This window comes from Carassius auratus, unplaced genomic scaffold, assembly GCF_003368295.1.
Source record: "Carassius auratus strain Wakin unplaced genomic scaffold, ASM336829v1 scaf_tig00005328, whole genome shotgun sequence".
In the NCBI taxonomy this organism is placed as follows: domain Eukaryota; kingdom Metazoa; phylum Chordata; class Actinopteri; order Cypriniformes; family Cyprinidae; genus Carassius; species Carassius auratus.
Window position 1 is genome coordinate 295,388 of NW_020523650.1, and position 19,693 is coordinate 315,080.

General features: G+C 34.7%; 2 long non-coding RNA genes across 2 annotated transcripts; one reads left to right on the forward strand and one right to left on the reverse strand.

Moving 5' to 3' along the window:
• Positions 1–1,642: 1,642 nt before the first annotated feature.
• On the forward strand, positions 1,643–7,163 carry LOC113070838 (uncharacterized). Its single transcript, XR_003279996.1, has 3 exons — positions 1,643–1,827; positions 6,004–6,089; positions 7,128–7,163. It is a non-coding gene; the product is annotated as an uncharacterized LOC113070838 (long non-coding RNA).
• A 3,697-nt stretch (positions 7,164–10,860) lies between these two features.
• Positions 10,861–19,487, reverse strand: LOC113070842 (uncharacterized). The gene is made up of 4 exons (XR_003279998.1): positions 19,388–19,487; positions 18,681–18,758; positions 18,034–18,118; positions 10,861–11,409 (listed from the first exon to the last, which is right to left on the reverse strand). It is a non-coding gene; the product is annotated as an uncharacterized LOC113070842 (long non-coding RNA).
• Between the last annotated feature and the right edge of the window lie 206 nt (positions 19,488–19,693).

Sequence of the window (19,693 nt, forward strand, 5' to 3'; positions counted from 1 at the left end):
TATCTAAAAACATTATGATACATCCCAGCAAACACAGAACGTTGTGAGGACGTTGCCAGTTAGTCGTCATTTGGTCAGCGCGACATTACTTTATGGCAACGTTGTGAGGACGTCGTGGTAAAGTTCCATTTTTTTAAATCTTGGCTAACTTCCCAGAAACGTCGTGGGCACGTACTCAAAAGACGTCGCTAGTTAGTCCCATTGGGGACGTTGTAGCGACGTGGTCAGCTGGTCTTCAGATAACTTTTAATATTATTGCACTAGATGTATTATTATTATTAAGATACCATTTGAACAGCATATTCTTTGGGAAATATACAAAAAAATTAATCAAGCATGTTAAAATAATTATATATATATATATATATATATATATATATATATATATATATATGCCATCAGTTTAAGAACAATAAAATAAACAATTTACTTAGCAAATGGTGATAATGTTTGTTAATGAAAGAGAGTACGGGACAAATTAACATTTTAAACCTTAAACTAGCAGCGCACGTCACTTTCTGAGTAAAGTGCGCGACGTGCGCGTGCCCGTCATTTTGTAACGGTCAACTTCCAGCAGACGGACACGGAGGAAAGGTAAGTCCTATAAATCTACTTTTATTCATAGATTTTAACTGATATAACGTTAAATGCCATCAAAGAGGAGTAGTGTTTTGTATTTTTTTAGGTTTTCTCTTTCAATTTAATAAATAAATGCTCTGTTTGGTTAATTAGCTCAAAAGCAGTCTCAGAGGTGGTCTAAGGTAACTGTAACTGTTAAAATCGAATATAACCTTACCTGTTTTAAATTATTTGAAATTTATCACTATAAACTATACAGTATTAACTTTCTAATAATTAAATTTTTAACCGTAGTAACGTTAATTAGTTTGTTTGAATACCTGCTGCTCGAGCTTGATGATGCTCATGCTAGCCATGCTGTGAACTTGAATATAAACCGAAAAAAAAAGAAAAGAAAAAAAAAAGAAAAAAAGAATATAAACCGATATAACGTTAAATATAAAGTTTAACGTTAATTAGACCGAGGCTGCCGAAATCATGTTCAGTGTAACGTTATGTGGGATTAATAATTTCCCCTTTTCTCCCTCAAGTGGCAGACTTGTAAATTCTGTCATCTGTTCATTATTGGTGTTAATGGTGTTTTTCACATGCATGCTTTTTAATGCTAGTTTAATTCTCAAATTGATCTGATACTTTCGTTTCACAAAAAGTAAACAAATTGTTCACTTTCTTAGGGCCTGACAACCACCAGTTGAGTCCATGATTCAGTGAGTTCCTTATAAGGAAATATATTTGTTAACACCTAGTAATTTAAATGTATTATTTATTGCTTTGAAATGAACACATATATTTATCATCAGGGGAAGAGACAGTCTGGGCAGCAGCAACAAGACAACTATTACAAGTAGAGATGGGTTTCAAGAACTGGTACTAATTTGGTTCCTGACTTGTTCAGTACTGAAAACATTTACATAAGGTACAGGATCAATAGTGCTGCTATCAGTATTCTTGTAACATTGATTCATTACCCTTTAGACACAACCACATATCCTCCAAATCATCTCTGCGTGGATGGCAGCAAGGATCCAGGATCAAGAGATCATTCTTCATGGAGACTGTTCCACAGGAAGCAGTTTCTCCTGGGTGAAAAACTAAACCTGGTTGTTTCAGCATCACTCAGGCAAGACTAAATACTTTTAAATTGATTTCAGTTGGTTATGTGTTTCAGGTCATCCTGACCATTCTGCTGTCCTGGATGTAAGTCCGTGCAGGAACTACATTTCTCGTGGTTGAAAGATTTGTGCAGCGGTATCCAGACATATAACGCCCCATCACACGGGCGTCAACACCTCTCGTTTACTTTTAAATGAAGTGACGTCAAGGATGGTGAAATTAATTCTAGAAATTAATTCTAAATAGAAGTTGAAGACTTCTCAAGCGCCAATGCAGCCGTCCTCCAGTCAGAACATCTTATGCAAATACCCAAGCGCAGACGCAAGCCAATCGAGTGCTTGCAAAACCAGAAAACTAATGTGATTGGCTGTCACTATGAGAAGAGACAGTAATTCTGATCCGATATCAGTGTCGTTTTTTGCAAAAAAATTTTTAAATCAATGTAGAATTTTCTATACTTCTGTGTAGGGATGTCAATTTTCAATCATTTCCATGATCGATCGTCGTTTAAATTAACAATCAAATAATCGATTAATCGTTAACCTTAATGCTGCAAAGTCTATTGCAGTAACACCCAGTCACTGGTATGACAGGATGTGCAAAAGTGTGTGTGTGTGTGTGTGTGTGTATATGTGTGTGTGTGTGTGTGTGTGTGTGTGTGTATATATAAAAAAACTGTTAAATATATATTTTACAGTAAAGACCAAAAGTTTGGACACACCTTCTCATTCAAAGAGTTTTCTTTATTTTTATGACTATGAAAATTGTAGAGTCACACTGAAGGCATCAAGGGCTATTTGACCAAGAAGGAGAGTGATGGGGTGCTGCTCCAGATGACCTGGCCTCCACAGTCACCGGACCTGAACCCAATCCAGATGGTTTAGGGTTGTGCTGGACCGCAGACAGAAGGCAAAAGGGCCAACAAGAGCTAAGCATCTCTCGGGGAACTCCTTCAAGACTGTTGAAGACCATTTCAGGTGACTACCTCTTGAAGCTCATCAAGAGAATGTCAAGAGTGTGCAAAGCAGTAATCAAAGCTAAAGAAGAACCTACAATATGACATATTTTCAGTTGTTTCACACTTTTTTGTTATGTATATAATTCCATATATAATTCCACATGTGTTAATTCATAGTTTTGATGCCTTCAGTGTGAATCTACAAATTGCATAGTCATGAAAATAAAGAAAACTCTTTGAATGAGAAGGTGTGTCCAAACCTTTGGTCTCAAACTGATATATATATATATATATATATATATATATATATATATATATATATTAGGGATGTCAACGATTAATCGATGATCGATTAATTGTCGATAAGAGATGCAATCGATTAAGGCTATGGATGGTCGGTTAACCGATTCAATGTTGGGCTGCGTGCGGCTCATGCGCACTCAACACGTGCGAGCGGCTGTGAGTGACGGTGACGATATATAAAAGCATCATCATTCATTCACAATGTACAAATTAAGCTTTTAATGTGATTTAAACTTTAAAGTACATTAAAATAGAAACAACATAAAAGTTCTTCAACATTAAATGCAATAGAAATGTAGTTACTAATCATTTCATCAGATAACTGTTTTATATCGTGCGCTTTGCAGGGCTGCGGGACAGTGACAGGACAGGTAGTCTATTCATTCCTACAACTTGTTAATTCATTCCTACGAATTATTAATGTGGCAATTGTCCATGTTTCATTAATTTTGTTCCCTAAATAACCCATGATTTAAGTGAAATAAGGGAACAAATTAATAAATCGAACGAATTCTTAATTCATGAAATCTTTAATTTCCCTTCCCATGTTTACCACAGTAAGAGATGCGAAAACAGTTATTAAAAGCGAAAGATAATAAAATAAACCTGGGAAATTAGAGGGTTAGACTATGAAGATTTAGGAAAAGAAACAATGCCTAAATATACTGAATTTGTGGAAATTCGTGACCAACCGGCAAACCAGAACAAAGCCGCGTAAATGAAGACTGGGGTCCAAAAGCATGGTCGCGATCTAACATTTTCCAGTTAACCTATTATTCCTCTAATAAACAAAGCTTTTATACCACACTTGTCATAATCAGATCTTATCATTTCTAAATAAATAATTGCTGGATTCAAAACAGCGATTAATAGGCGCTGTGACCGACACATTCCTGGAGCATTCAGTTTAAATAGACCGTAGTATACCGGTCCACTCTGCTGTTATGCCAAGGACGTTTTTGCTCATATGAAGAGGATCATCTTTTCCGTCTATATGCGAATGCGTGTTAAGTACAAGCCTAGTTTACATTATAAATAATAGTTTAACATTCAAATACATTGCGAATATGGAAACATTTCGATTTGTGCCGAATGAGACATGAGCAATAACCTCCAAATAAATCTAGCCAAAGCCGCGCTCGCTCCTCCTCGTCTGCACGCATGCACTGTCACGATCTAATGCGCTGTATGCCAGATTTTTAAAAATCTGACATTTTCTAGGACAGAATCCAGCAGGATCAAATTAATGTGAGCAACTGTGTTTTGGTGCAGCAGCGCCGATGTAGTTCACTTAATGTGCAGCGCAGTCACACGCGCTCCACATTTCGGATAATTTTATACAATAATGTCAGTTGAAAACATTGCAATTGTGCTTTAAAATACAACAACGAGCAGCACAAAACCATTTAAAGAGGCGCGTTCAGCGTTCTCCGTGCGGGATTGGAAACTGTCAACAAAGTAAAATGACCTCAAAAGTATGGCGCGCTCTCTTCATTTTATCAAATGATCATAATCGCATCTATTCATTTTATAATCCTGCTACTAGCATTTTATTCAGACTAAAACCTCTTTAATTCAAGTGAGAAAGCGTTTTGTGTGTGGCTTTTGCACATCCTGTCAAACCGCTGACTGCGTGCCTGCAATAGACGCATTTTGCAGTATTATGGTTAACGATTAATCGATTAATTGATCGTTAATTTAAACGACGATCGATCATGGAAATAATCGAAATTTGACATCACTAATATATATATATATATATATATATATATATATATATATATATATATATATATATATATATATATATATATAAAAGACAGTTTAATCAAATGCACGCGCCTGGACCTAAGTTAACTTCCAGTCTGTGTTGTGTATATCGGTCTGGCTGCGGTGCCATCTACAAACGCAGTTAAAGGCAAGGTGATGAGTAGACTGAAGTTGGGCTCAGGTGGCTGTGCTGCGGGATGTTTCCCATACATTTATTTATTTTTGGAGACTCGCCACAATTTTAAAACTGATCCGATTTTCAAAAAGGCTTCGTTAAATAAACATGAGTAACGTTACGTACTGCACGTTTAATAATTCCTAACATTTATATGTTTAAATATCAAAACGAGGCACAGTTGTTTTTATATCGCTGTATTTCTGAAAGAAGACTTGCGTGTTATATGCCTGATAGCAGCGTATGAGCGTAGCTCTGCTTTGTTTACAGCTGTTACTGGGGAAACCTCTATTTCCCGGGCTTTATGTCTATGCTTTAAAACATCTCCTGCTGGCAAATAATGAATTTGCCTCTTCATTAAGTCCGCCTGATCCACGCAGCAAACATTTTGTTTGTTATCAAAAAATATCTACTCTAGAGGGACTTGGCTGTTGTTATTGATTCTATTTGGAAGTCTACCGGTTAGGTTAGGTCCACAAAAGCGCGCATGCGCAGTAACGTTTGTTTATGTTATTGCCGTTGAAACCGTCTGTATATATATATGTGTGTGTGTGTGTGTGTGTATAATGTATGTGTGTGTAAAATACATTTCTTTTAAATTTATAGCACAGTAATGAAGGCAGCAACATGTGGTAGATGGGACAGAACAAGAATCTATCATTGTGCTAATGTATTATAATACGAAAGGGAATGGCTCCTATACAGCGTGCAGCACGTAAACACAACCAGTGCAGAATGATGCACTTGAAGCAACACAGAGTCACAGCGTGTAGCATTACTCACAGAAATGTTCAAAACACCAAAGGAAGAGATATTGTTGTGTATTATACGTGTGCAATATTTTGAGCCTTTTCTTTTAACAGTTTTAAATATAAGTTATTGTGCGCTCTTGAAGAGAGTTTCATTGTTTTGACTGTAGTAACTATGATGGGATGATACGCTAATCTGCCAATTCAATATTATCCCGATACTTGTGTGCCGATTCAATATATATTTATAATTTTATATATATATATATATAATTTAGCATTGTGATTATAGTTATATAACTATTGCAATTCGTGACTTATCCAAATTGTCTGTAAAATGATGTTTGTTTCTGTAGATTTGAGGGAAAGATTAAAAACAAGGAGGTCTGGGAACGACTGAAGGGATCTGACAGCAGTGAGGGAAGGAAGTAATCACCAGAATGTAAGTTCTTTGAGAATGTGTGCTTTGTTTATTACAAGTTGAGTTTTCATTTAAATGTGGCAATGTACACAACTGGTCAAAAGTTTTAAATATATTTTAAAAGTTGAATGTATTTCTATAATGCACAGCTATATTTTCAGCATTAATTACTCCAGTCTTCAGTGTCACATGATCTTCAGAAATCATTCTAATATGATGATTTACTGCTCAATACATTTTTCTGATTATTATCAGTGTTGGAAACAGTTGTGCTGCCCAAACATTTTGTCTACACTACAGTTATATTTATTTATTATTTATTTTATTTATTTATTTTATTTGGGGGTGGTTGGCTAATAGCAAGAATGCATAAAATTGAAAACCAGTGGTAGAGAAGACTTTTGTAATTTTACAAAAGATTACCTTTTTTTCAATGTTTTGAACTTTGTGTTTTATAAAATAATAATGAAGAAAAAATTCAACTTTCCAGAAATGCTAAGTTTTCTTCCCCATCATTTCTAATATGGGGTGCGTTTCCCTAAAACCAACTTTGGTCACAAGTTGCTTCGTTACCAATAGAGTTCAGTGGAACTAAGGACCGTAGTAAGCTAACTGCAGATGTGATTTACATCATGTATGTCATGAGCAGATGTACACTTTGATCTTAGTGGCAATAATGTGATTGGGTGCATGTAAATGCACTGATTTGTGATAATCAGCAATGTTTATGAAAAAGCAGCAAATCAGTGAATATGAAAAAGATCATGTGACACTGAAGACTGGAGTAAAGTTACTGAAAAATTCAGCTTTGCCTCATAATTATTTCAATAAATATCTTTAAGTATATTCAAAAAAGAGTATGAAAACTGTTATTTCTTTCTTTCTGTTTTCTTTTTTTTTTTTTTTTTTACAATTACTTTAAAAAAATTTTTTTATCAAATTAATCTAGCCTTGGTGAGTAGAAGAGACTTCTCTTGAAAACCATAAAGAAAAGATTCCAGATTTTGACTGGTTGTGAACATACATGAGCAACATTAACAAGATGATCCTCCCTTTCAGCTCAGAGGATGTTGACAGTGCAGGCCCAGGATGAAGAAGAGGAGGAAGAACACGTTTAACAATTTTCTATAAGCTTGCCATGTGTTATAATAAAAACAATGAACATGGCTACAATAATATGCTAAATGTTATTAAAAGATTCCAGTTTGCAAGAAGTCTGAGTGTCTGACTCTACACTAGAGGAACTCTTTTCTGAAGAAGATCAGGTGCTGAGAAGAAGCCTTGTTCTACAGCAAAACACTGCATCAAGCCTCCTGTCCTTCCCTCAGAAGAGCCTGTCTTCTGCTGCTGGGGTAAGAAACACACTCTTCCTCTTCTCTATCAGCTGTCCTGCACCTAACTCTGCCTCCTCAGCACTGTCTGAAAGAGTCTTCTCCACAGTCAGTAATCACAGATCACAGATTCTTCTGAGAAAGTCGATATGCTCATTTTCTTAAAAAAAATTGTTTTTTCGGGTGGGACAAATAATACAGGAGAGATGCTAGAAATCTCTATATTGTTCATTTTTCATATCTTTACGCTTTATGAATGTTTTTCTTCTGAGAAGCTCAAAAATTATGGTTCTGTGGTAATTGTTATATTGTTTAGTTTTATCCTCTGATAGTGAGCACAGAGCCCTGATCATGACATGCAAGAAAAAGAAAGAAATCATGTCCATGATTTACTAATTCGTTCCCTCTATGTACTAAACGTGCACGATTACTTTTACATTTCATTGATTTGCTAAATCGTATGCACAATTTACTAATTCGTTCTCTTGATGTATAAATAGTGTACACATTTTAGCAAATCGAGGGAATGAAATAGAAAATTGTGCGCATGAATTAGCCTAAATTTTTTCCTGCATGTGGTGTAATTAAAGCACATCACCACCAGACATTTATACCAGGAGCCTCATATACGACGCTCACAGTTTTACTTTGTGCAGTATCTCTGTGCAGTATCTGCTGAATTGTTTCATATCTATTTATCATGTATTTTTTGTTGCACTAAATTATGTTGTATCAATAAGTTTACTGATAATTATTTTTACGTCATTAACCATCTCCCCATCTTTAAGACAAAAATTTTCTATTGTTTATATTGTGTAATCTATGAATTGATGTGTTTAGTTTTCTGTGCTCGTAACATTTTGCATGTTTAAAGAACAGGTGCGATGTTCAAAATGTTTTGGCTTCGTATTTGTACAAAGTAGTGCTGAATAAATATTGATTTGTGAATGAATGCAGTGTGTTTTTGTCTATTTTATATTAGAATGTAATGTTTTTGTATTTGTTTGCATTGCATGTATGTAATTAATGTATTAACTATGAATCCCCTATAATTAGATTACAATTAGATTTCATAAGGTTTATTTTTTGCACCAGAGATGGATTGAGTTTATTAGTTCTTTATGTATTTCAAGGTAATGGTGAGGTGAAAATATGAATTACCAATATGATCCTGTAATGTCACGTCCTCATAACGTGCCAGTTTGGTCGTCAGGACATACTCATCAGGTTCCAGCGACGTTCCACTATAACGTCGCCATGACGGAAATGGGAATCACAAAGTTACGTCGCTGGAACGTTATTTGGGATGTCGCTGCAACGAATATGGTCTGGTCCAGTTACGTCGTCACAACGTAACTGTGTTAGCTGGGATGCATCAGATGACTGTCAAAGTTTATCTATGTTATTGTATCTGTCCCTATCCAAATAAACTTAACTAACTAACTAACAAAAAAAAAATGTGACCCCTTTAAGAGCTGCGCACTCCCTGTAAAACGGTATGCACTCTGTATGATAATTTATACAACCGCGACTCGAATCCCCCATGTATGCGGGTAATTTCTGTTTGGAAATCATTTTGTTTTAATCTTGTTTGTTTTGTTTTGGTAACGCTGTGGACGGTGGAACATGAGACGGACAATTTCCCGAGTTCGATTGGAGAAATAAAACGCGAGTCGTTGTTAAATGTCAATCGCCTCCGTGAGTCTGTCTGGTCTAATAACTAATAGCTATCCATTTTTTTCCCCCCTCCTGACACAACGCGTTACAGATGGTAAATATTTTTATTTATGAAAGGTTTGTATAGAGACCGTAAACGTTTCAGTGTGATTACTTCCACATGGGTAAACATTCTGTTTACAAACAGAGCCTGAAGTCTGTGAAAATAACCAGGACTATGTCTTTTACAACCATGTCGTCACGGTTAAATCCGAAACAGGCTCTAAGCTACCTTGATGTTATTCAAACAAGCTTCTTAAAACGAGATAGACACATGAGACCTGTCTGTAAACATTCCAGCAATGTTCTCCGGACCACTCTTCTGAAAATTAGATACAACCCAGCTAACAAATTTATGTTGTGAGAACGTTATCCTAACGTTCCCTTTTGGTTGTGGAAACGTTATTTTGAATGTTGCAAATAACGTTGAAATGTCCAGTTTGTTTAATGTTCCCAGAACGTTTTTTTATGGTTAGTATAACGTTCCTACAACGTTCTTGAAACTTACATTTCATAAAAAATATAACGTTCTATGAACGTTTATTTAGAATGTTCCAAAAACGTTGAAATGTCCAGTTTGCTTAATGTTCCCAGAACGTTTTTTAATGGTTAGTATAACGTTCCTACAACGTTCTTGAAACTTACATTTCATAAAAAATATAACGTTCTATGAACGTTTATTTAGAATGTTCCAAAAACGTTGAAATGTCCAGTTTGCTTAATGTTCCCAGAACGTTTTTTTATGGTTAGTATAACGTTCCTACAACGTTCTTGAAACTTACATTTCATAAAAAATATAATGTTCTATGAACGTTTATTTAGAATGTTCCAAAAACGTTGAAATGTCCAGTTTGCTTAATGTTCCCAGAACGTTTTTTATGGTTAGTATAACGTTCCTACAACGTTCTTGAAACTTACATTTCATAAAAAATATAACGTTCTATGAACGTTTATTTAGAATTTTCCAAAAACGTTGAAATGTCCAGTTTGCTTAATGTTCCCAGAACGTTTTTTTATGGTTAGTATAACGTTCCTACAACGTTCTTGAAACTTACATTTCATAAAAAATATAACGTTCTATGAACGTTCATTTAGAATGTTCCAAAAATGTTGAAATGTCTAGTTTGCTTAATGTTCCCAGAACGTTTTTTATGGTTAGTATAACATTCTTACAACGTTCTTGAAACTTAACTTTCATAAAAAATATAACGTTCTATGAACGTTTATTTAGAATGTTCCAAAAACTTTGAAATGTCCAGTTTGCTTAACGTTCCCAGAACGTTATTTCATGGTCACCATAACGTTCCTACAACGTTCTTGAAAGTTACATTTCATAAAAGAATATAACGTTCTATGAACGTTTAATTAGAATGTTCCAAAAACGTTGAAATGTCCAGTTTGCTTAACGTTCCCAGAATGTTATTTTATGGTCAGCATAACGTCCCTACAACGTTCTTGAAACTTACATTTCATAAAAAATATAACGTTCTATGAACATTTAAATGTCCAGTTTGCTTAACGTTATTAGAACGTTATTTTACAGTATGGTCAGCATAACGTTCCTGCAACCTAATTTTCATTTAAACACAATATTCTATTAACATTTATTTGGAAAATTCCAAGAACGTTAAAATGTTGGAACTTTATTTTATGGTCAGCATAATGTGCCTACAATGTTCTTTCCACTTAAATTTTATTAAGAATAAAACGTTGTATAAACTTTAATTTGAACATTACAAAGTGTAGCTTAATAAAATTTTATTTTCAGGTTAGCACTGTTGCAACATTCTCTTTCAGCATAACATTTATTAACACAACATTCCAGATCCAAGCAAGCATTCAATTACATGTGCATTTCAACAGGTATCTGAATTATTAAAGATAATCACTTTCCCTTTCAACACATTGAACAGACTGTAAAAAAAAAATGTAAGTCCCCTGTAGTCAAATATTAAATCTAATTTTTTTGCTATAATTTGTCTTTAGCTTTGTGCTTGTGCGCTGGTATTGGCATGCTATAGGAAATTATTCTTAGATGTGATTGGTTATTGGATTGTGATGTAGCAATATTTAATGCCACAAAGACAAAAAAACAGCATAAAAACTTGATTTTCACTACAGAAGGACTTTAATATTTAGTTTAATATTTATGACAATAAACTATTGCTTCATAGCTAAATATAAACTATCATATGAACTTTTTATTATTGAAAACTTCTATCTGAATTTGTGTTGGGGGTGTGGGTGCTGAAAAACTAGCACTGTGGGGACTGTCCGGTCTCTCCGCGCTCCATCTGTAAAGTAAACAGATTAGCTGATGTTACAAACTGTGTTATTACAAAATTCCTATGAAATAATAAGTCTACTGCCTAGACTTTCAATGGAAAGACAAAAATTATGAAAGATTATAAAAAAATACAAATAATTGTCTAAATGGGTGTGAACAACATGAGGGTGACACAGTTAAACTTTCTACTTGGACAATGCAGCCACACTGCTCAGTTTAAATATGCAGTAAAATCAGTACTGTTAAGTGTTATTACCGTACCAGCGTAATGTTATGCTAAACTTATTTGATATAAGATTTAGGGATGGGTCACGATTTTTGAATATTCGATTAGTTGATTTAATGACCGATTATCGATTAGGCTGTGCGATTATTTTCGAAGGATGTGAACCGTGCCCGAGCATCTCTTACCCCCAAAGCCCAGTTCGGGTGACTGTGATTGCTCTGTGCTGCGCTCGGACGCGGTTGGTTGGAAGAAGTGGGCCAGAACGTGATTCAGTTTAATTAGTGTGCTGTACACCTGCAGTGTGAGCAACCGCGCCAGGGAACTACTGACACGTGCAGCATGATTAATTGAAAATTTTGGAGGGGCAAACGCCATAGAATTATAAAGCAATATGTTGTGAGAGGGTCTCCTGTCTCACCGCATCCCAAACGACTCAAAATAATGAACCACAAAGTTAACAGAATGATGCAGTCCACTAGTGTTCTCAAAAGACCCGGTACTTCGGTACCAAGTCGGTACTAAAAAATGTAAAAGTGACGGTACCAGGTTTCTTTAAGTACCAGTAGTCTTGAGGTCCCGTTCAAACCAGGTTCAGCGCTATGATTTCTGCGAAGCAGAAAACGAGGATGGAATCTCAAAATCCAGTCATGAAAATGAAACTTACATTTTAATATGGACAGTCATGGAATTTGTCAAAGTTAGCATAAATGAATCAAATCAAATCTCCATATGGACCAGTATCTGTAAATGTTAAAACGCAAATGTTGCTTGAAATATGAATCCGTGTTCTGCGCGTCTCTGTGTGTATTAATGAATGGCAGAGACGTGCGGGTTTGTTTACTACATAGACTGAAGCGCATAATTTCAGCATCTGAGCTTCAGAGTTCTCTCTCCATCAAGAGATCTTTTCAGTTTCTCACACATGCAAAAGAGAGCAAGAGTGAGAGTCTTACCACGCTGAATCGAGACGCTATATGTAAACTATTCTTTATTGTCTTTTCCTGTAATGGAGTAAATTTAGAATTATTCATATTCATTTTTGAACAAGCAGAAGACATACCGGTTTCTCCGGTAGTGGGCGGAGCTAATGCGCAAATGCCAATTTCATTGACTGGCGCTGATCTAGTACCCTCCCCTGTTTTGATTTAAGCAAATCAGTTTGACCGAACGCAGACAACGTGATTAATATTCATGAACCCAGCAGCTCATCAATTCATAGTGCATTGTATATACATTAGTATGATAGTAGAATTAGTAGTAGTATTATCTTTTAATAATAATTACTATGATCTATTACTATTTTTTTTACAGAAACCATCAATGACCAAAAATATCTTAAGCATCACCACCAGTCTTAAGTTCAGTTAAAATGACAAATATGCATTCATTAGGCCTAATAGTTAATTTTTACATAAAGACATTGTGCTAGAAATATTACTATTATTTAGTAAAATGTATGTGATACTACTACTACTGTTGAAATAATTTATAAAACTTTATTTTTTAAAGAAATAAATCACAATATTTTAGGGCTGCAACTAACGATTATTTTGATAATCGATTAATCTGTCGATTATTTTTACGATTAATCGGTTTATGTACTTATATTTTAGTTTTTTCCATTTTTTCCCCAAGTAAATTATTAATAAAGGGTCTTTATCATTCAGCATAGATTTTTAAGAGATTTTAACCAATTGTAAACAATCCTTCGAAAAAAAGTGCCAATGGCATGAAACCTGAATGGAACTCACAATTTAAAGTAAAATCCATCAGAAGGTTGTCCAGAAAAAAAAAAAAATTGGGACACACACAAAAAACCTGCTGTGTGAAAAAGAGCAGTGAATACTTAGAAAAGAAGTGCATTTTAAATATACTCAAACATTTACCTCTCTCATTCAGTCATAATTAGGCTGCAAGTCTGAATTATGAACTGGTAAACGACAAACTGATCACATAACATGTTTGTAAAGCTTTAAATGTTAACTGTTAAAAAGCAATGTTATCAGCTTTTACGACTAAATATTTGCAAACAACCTTGTACTGGAGAATCTGCACAAATAAAATTCTTAGGGGCCGTTCACATATCGCACCTAAAAACGCGTGGAAAACGCTAGTCGCGCCGCTTTCTCCTTCTTTCCAAAGCGCTCGGGCAGAAGCGTCCCTGAGGCGTCTGCCTTTGCTAAGCAACCATGACGTGCTCTCTCCATGACGTGCCCTCTCCATGAAGACCCGGAAATTTCAGCAAAGGATAAATGGATGCGGTGTGGACGCGCCTGGAAAAACAGGCGCATCGCACCGCGTGCGTGTCGCGACCGCGTCGCTTCCATTATGAGAGTGCATACTGCGCGCCTACATAGGAAATAACGAACTTGAGCACGCAAAAGACACGCTATGTGAACGGCCCCTTAAACAGTTCAGTAGTGCAGAGTTTACAGGTTACTCTTCATTTTGAAAGCTCAAAGTAAAGTACCCCCACTTCCCGCTGAATGCTGCAGAGACGCTGTTCGGGATCACGTGACATAAAACGAGGCCAGCTATTGGCTATTCGCTACTTCACCTGCTGTACTGGCTGAGTAAAACCTCCGGTGGCTCATTACTGCCACACTTTGGTCACCGCAGATTTGAAATATGCACGAAATGAGCCGCTAATGGCAAATAAAATTTATTTAGCAACGAATCGATTACTAAATAAGTTGACAACTATTTTAATAATCGATTTTAATCGATTAAATCGATTCGTTGTTTCAGCTCTACAATATTTCTTCCACGTTTTAATTTTACTAGAAAATCCCCTTTATTTACCAGAAATAAAATGTGTTTACATTTCATAAATTAAAAGACAAATTAAATTTGGGTGAAACTTGTTTACTGTTTTTCATAATTATATAAATTGTAGAAAAACTTTTAACCAAAGTGTAAATAAGTAAAAAGAATGGCATTGGTTTTATTTTTAGTGCTAAAAAGTTATTTTTTTTTAATTAGAATATTTTTGTGTTTTGCTTTGGTATGGATAACCGTGGATTTTCACTGGTATCGGTACCGAATACTGAAATTTTGGTACCATGACAACATTCCACTCCACTGTGCAGAGCGAGAAACTTCCTGTCTCCCACGTAATTCGTGATTACGAGCTAGCTGCATTAAAATGATTTGTTATTTGTTGAAGGACTAAAATGTAATATTCCACTGGTTTGATAACCATAAAATGTTTTTAAACCATTTAAAAATTTGACTCGTTATGTTGATTTTAACAAATGAACATGTTATGTTTTTATGTTCACATAACACGTTATGTGACTATTCGCAAGCTTTTAATTATGGTAAGCTTGGAAATAATATGTAACGTTTTAATCTAGGCCTGTAGCTATCGAATATATAAGTTATCAAGTATTCTACCAAAAATTCCATCGATTAATCGAGTAATCAGTTAAAATGCGTTTTTGCTTATTAAAGTGCAATATTAATTATGCAAGAGAAAATAAGACTCCTGGGTCTCTTAAAATGAACAACTAAGTTTCCTTTTATATAAAAAAAATATTTTTATTTTTTAAATGCATAGAATGCAATGCATACATCAAAAATAAACATTTAATCACTACCCATTGTTTCTCTGTCTGTACTTGTACTGTGAACAATGACAATAAAGTTATATATAAAGTTAAATTAAGTGCATTTAAGTGCCATTCAATTGGGGTTTTAAATAGATGCACATTAAACACATAAAACATTAATTTAATTAATCTTTTAATTATTGAAAATTAAGCAAACTTAACTTTTCAGTACTAACCCGCAATAACTTAAATAAACCGGACTTTTATTTTGACGGGTTGACATACCTTTACAGTTCTGTGTATGTGATGTGACGCTAGTTTTAATCAAATCAAATGGTCAAATGCTCATGAAGTGATTTTCAGTGCAGTTCTTGAGATGTTCTTCATGTGTTCACGTCCTTATTTAGAGAGACAGCAGACGCTGAAATCACCGCTAGCGTCATGCGTGCTTCCGTGTGTTTAATGAATGAAGACGCGCTTCTGCTCCATTCATTAACAGAGACATGCAGAACATGCAGGATTCATATTTAAATAGACTGTTCCGGCTTAATATTTACAGATATTAGTCCATATTATGATTTGATGTAAGTGCGATGACCTATTTTCGATTATTTCATTCAAAATTTGGCAAATTCCGTGCCATTCCGAGTTAAACTGTAAAATCTGTTTTTATGACTCGATTCCGTGATTCCCTCCACGTTTTCTGCGTTGCGGAAATCATAGGGCTCTAGTTGTGGTATGCCAGCTCTATCTTGCAATGGACACGCGCCACGACGTTCTCTTTACGTTTGCCCGCGCCCTCAGATCAAAACACTGCTGACTCCTTGTGTCTCCTTTCGCTTTGTGGGTGACGTAAATGCGTTGTGTCACATAAAAAAAAATAATTGAGAAAGAACCTGACGTGAGATTTTTAAATAAATTAAAAGAGGCTTCGAGGCAGAGGAATTTGCTTCGATAATTTTTTTAATCGAGTTACTCGAGGAATCGTTTCAGCCCTATTTTAATCGCAATAAGCTTTGGGCTTTGTTACTTTTTATTATAACACAAAGCCTCAGGCTTCTGTCAATTTTAAGATAAAATACAAACAATAAATGTTTTTTACGCTCTTTAATCTGTAGTGAGATATTCGCCTCCTTTCATGCGGCATGCATGTGAATCAAATATTTGCAGCACGAAAATAATAACGGATAAATATTTGAGTGCATGTTGAAAAAAAAAATAGAACAATTTAATACAAACCAGTGTCTCTTGAAATAAATCAATTTGAGTTTAAAAAATCGTCAGTAAGCCTATTGCTGTTTTTCGTTTTTAACGTGAAGCATGACAGGTGCCACATCCTTTTTTTAAATTACAGGTGTAATATTAAATTTTACTTCATGCAATGTAACATGATTTCATTGTCGTAGTTTTGACTTAATTACTAAAATATTATGACGCTAATCTTTTTTCTTTTTTTTTTGAGAAGGATAAACTGATCAAAACTGCTCAACTCAAGGTCTTGAGCTGGTCGCTTTGTAGGCTATTTAAAAAACAAACAAACTTGAATTTAACAAACATAAAATGTTCCAATCATATTTCTGAATTAAATTAATAAAGAATCGAAACGACCAGCCATGTAAGGCTCTATATTAGTTCTCTTGTTTCAATTAAAAGCTCCCCCTCGGTTTTGCCCATATAAGTACTACCTACTTTTTTCATGGCAGGGGACAGAATCTGACAGGGTAACAGAGATGGACAGAGCAATGGCCCGGAGCGTGAAGCGCAGTCTACAGGCCAGCGGGGAAAGGCAGACAAAATCAGACATAATCAGAGGGTAGTGCTGGCAATAACTAGAACTGTGGACATGCTAATTTTCTTTTTATAAAAATATGAAATAGGTTATTGTTATAAAAACATATATTACATTTAATATTCAAATTAGTGCCTTCATTCAGGCTGTTCACAACATGTTTTAACGCATACCGTGTTTTATGATATTCTGTTTAACACAATGTGTTTTAAGCCTAATAATCATGTCTGAATTAATCTGTTCTAATCTTAATCTGTAAACTTCATTTAAAAATGCTATGAATGTTCATGCTCATTTTAAAAAAACAGAAATGTCATAGGCTCCTACAACCTTGTGAGCAGTTGATAATAGACGGACTGTTATGTTATTAATTGCCATCATTCGGATTTATATTAATATGCTTTAGCAATCATACAACCATTAATTGGCTTGGGTTAGGATAGACCTTTCTCTAATATATTCAACTGTTTGTTATCATACAGACTGAAAGCCTGAATAGTCTCTCTCCCTCTTTCTCTTTTTATGTGTGTGTGTTTATGCGTGTGTGGGTGCATGCGCAGGAGGGGGGCGATTATTGACCACTAATCGAATAATACAAAGCGATTATCGATTATTACTTTTTCTTGAAATGTACATCCCTAAATAGAATGCAAACTAAGTACATAATAAATATTATTTATTCAAATACATCGTGAATATGGAAACATTTTCATTTGTGTTGAATAAATACATTTAATTGAAATGATTTGTTGGGGAGTGAGGGGAACTAAAATAGCCTTTAGGCCTATTTCTGAATGAAATAATAAGTGACTTGTGTTTTTTTTTCTCTCAAAAAATAAAAATAAAATAAAAATTGTACGAGTAGCATATTTTAAATATGCAGCAAACCTTTTAAAATATTTTTTAAAAAATTACTTTGTAATTTAATTGTGTCAAAATCCCTAAAGGTTGGTTAACGGTTAACCGGTTAAAATGAACATCCCTAGATCAACTATTCAGTAATTTCTGCTGATTTCAGAAAAATGTTGCCAAGTAAATATAAAGTTGTCCTGAACTGTGTCCTACCTAGTGTGTCTTGAAAAGATCTGCTGAGTCTTCTTTTCAGGAAGTAGATCTGCCAGGATCATAGCCTGAATGACTGATAATGTTCCTGAAGACAAAACACAAAATTAGAGAAATTTAACTCACAATTAAGTAACATTTATGGACTGCCATGTTTTAACACATTATAAAAATAAGCTATGTGTAATTACTTATAGGAATTAAATTTATATTATCTATATATATTATATAAAATATATAAAGATATATATTGAATATCATAAAAAATTTGCCAATATCAAGATTTTTTTCACATATCGCTGAGCCCTAATCTGAATCAAACATGACTGGTTCTTAGATGTCATGATGTCATTCTTGTTGGACTTTAGTTGGTTTGTTATTTTTCATCTGTGTATTAATGATTTGATTAATCTAATATTCAATTAGATTAGAAATATAGAACTTATAAAACAAAAGTATAGAATTGCTTCAGAAGACTTAACATTTGTGCTGCTGGTCATTTCTGGTCACCATTACATCTGCATTAATAGCAAATCATCAAAAAATAAAAACAAAAGTACGATGTATTTAAATAACTGTTTTTAACGTGACAAATTACATCTGGTACAACACTAAAGCCCATCAATTTGTTTAATGTGAATAGTACTTACCGGTACTTCATTTCAGGCCCATATTATTGCAGCCTTCTTGCTGCCAATACCACCACACCTTCACTCTCTGCCTTTGCACTGAAAACATTGATTTCAAAGTATGACAGCAATTTGTTAGTATGAATTTTAAATAAGACAACGTGAGGAGCAAATAACTGTAAAATGTTAACTAACGTTAAACAGCCATTACAAACGGTCTTCAGCCCCTTTGTTAAACATTCGGCGGATTTAGTATCTTGATCAGCATCAGATGGGACATTCTAGATGAAACCTACAGATATTCAGTAATCCTGAACACAAAGGTTAAAGTGTTTTAATGCAGTGAATGTGTGTTCGCTTTACCTCACTTCAGATTGAGTGACGAGGAGTGACGGTTAGAGATCAGCGTCTCTCTAACGGTAACATTAGTTTGAAAATAACGTTACACTTTGCGGGACTCGTCTTACGCTGTGTTAATGTGATAAATCACAAAAATACTTCTTAATTTACCAATGACGAACTGTTGTGTATAACACTGCATATTTAACACTTAACACCGTTGATAACTTTTATATAACTTAATGGTGCGTTATCACCTTGCTCCTGTGCTAACCTTAGCTAGAGTTACACACATTTTGATAATTAAGCTTGTTAATTTTCAGATAAAGTTGACTTTAGAGTGCTTTAAATGGGATTAAAGAAGCTCGAAATGCTTAACGTTAACGTACCTGTATTTTTTACCATGACCGCGTCGTGTCTCGCGAATAACGTTAATCCTGCTGTGCTGTGATCCCATCAGCGAGTGAGTGAGCGCGGTCCAGTCCAGTGTGGATGAGCGGAGTGCACGTGACGTGACTGACTGAAAAATGCGCGCGGTTTTTGAAAAACACACGGATATTATTTTGTCGAGTAAAATAATTACTTTTTTACTCTGTTTGAAAACACGAATTATGTTCATTATTCTTTTAAATATTTTGTGGTCAGCCATTTATACTTAAAAAGAATAGATTGTATGGTAGATTCAATAAATTAAT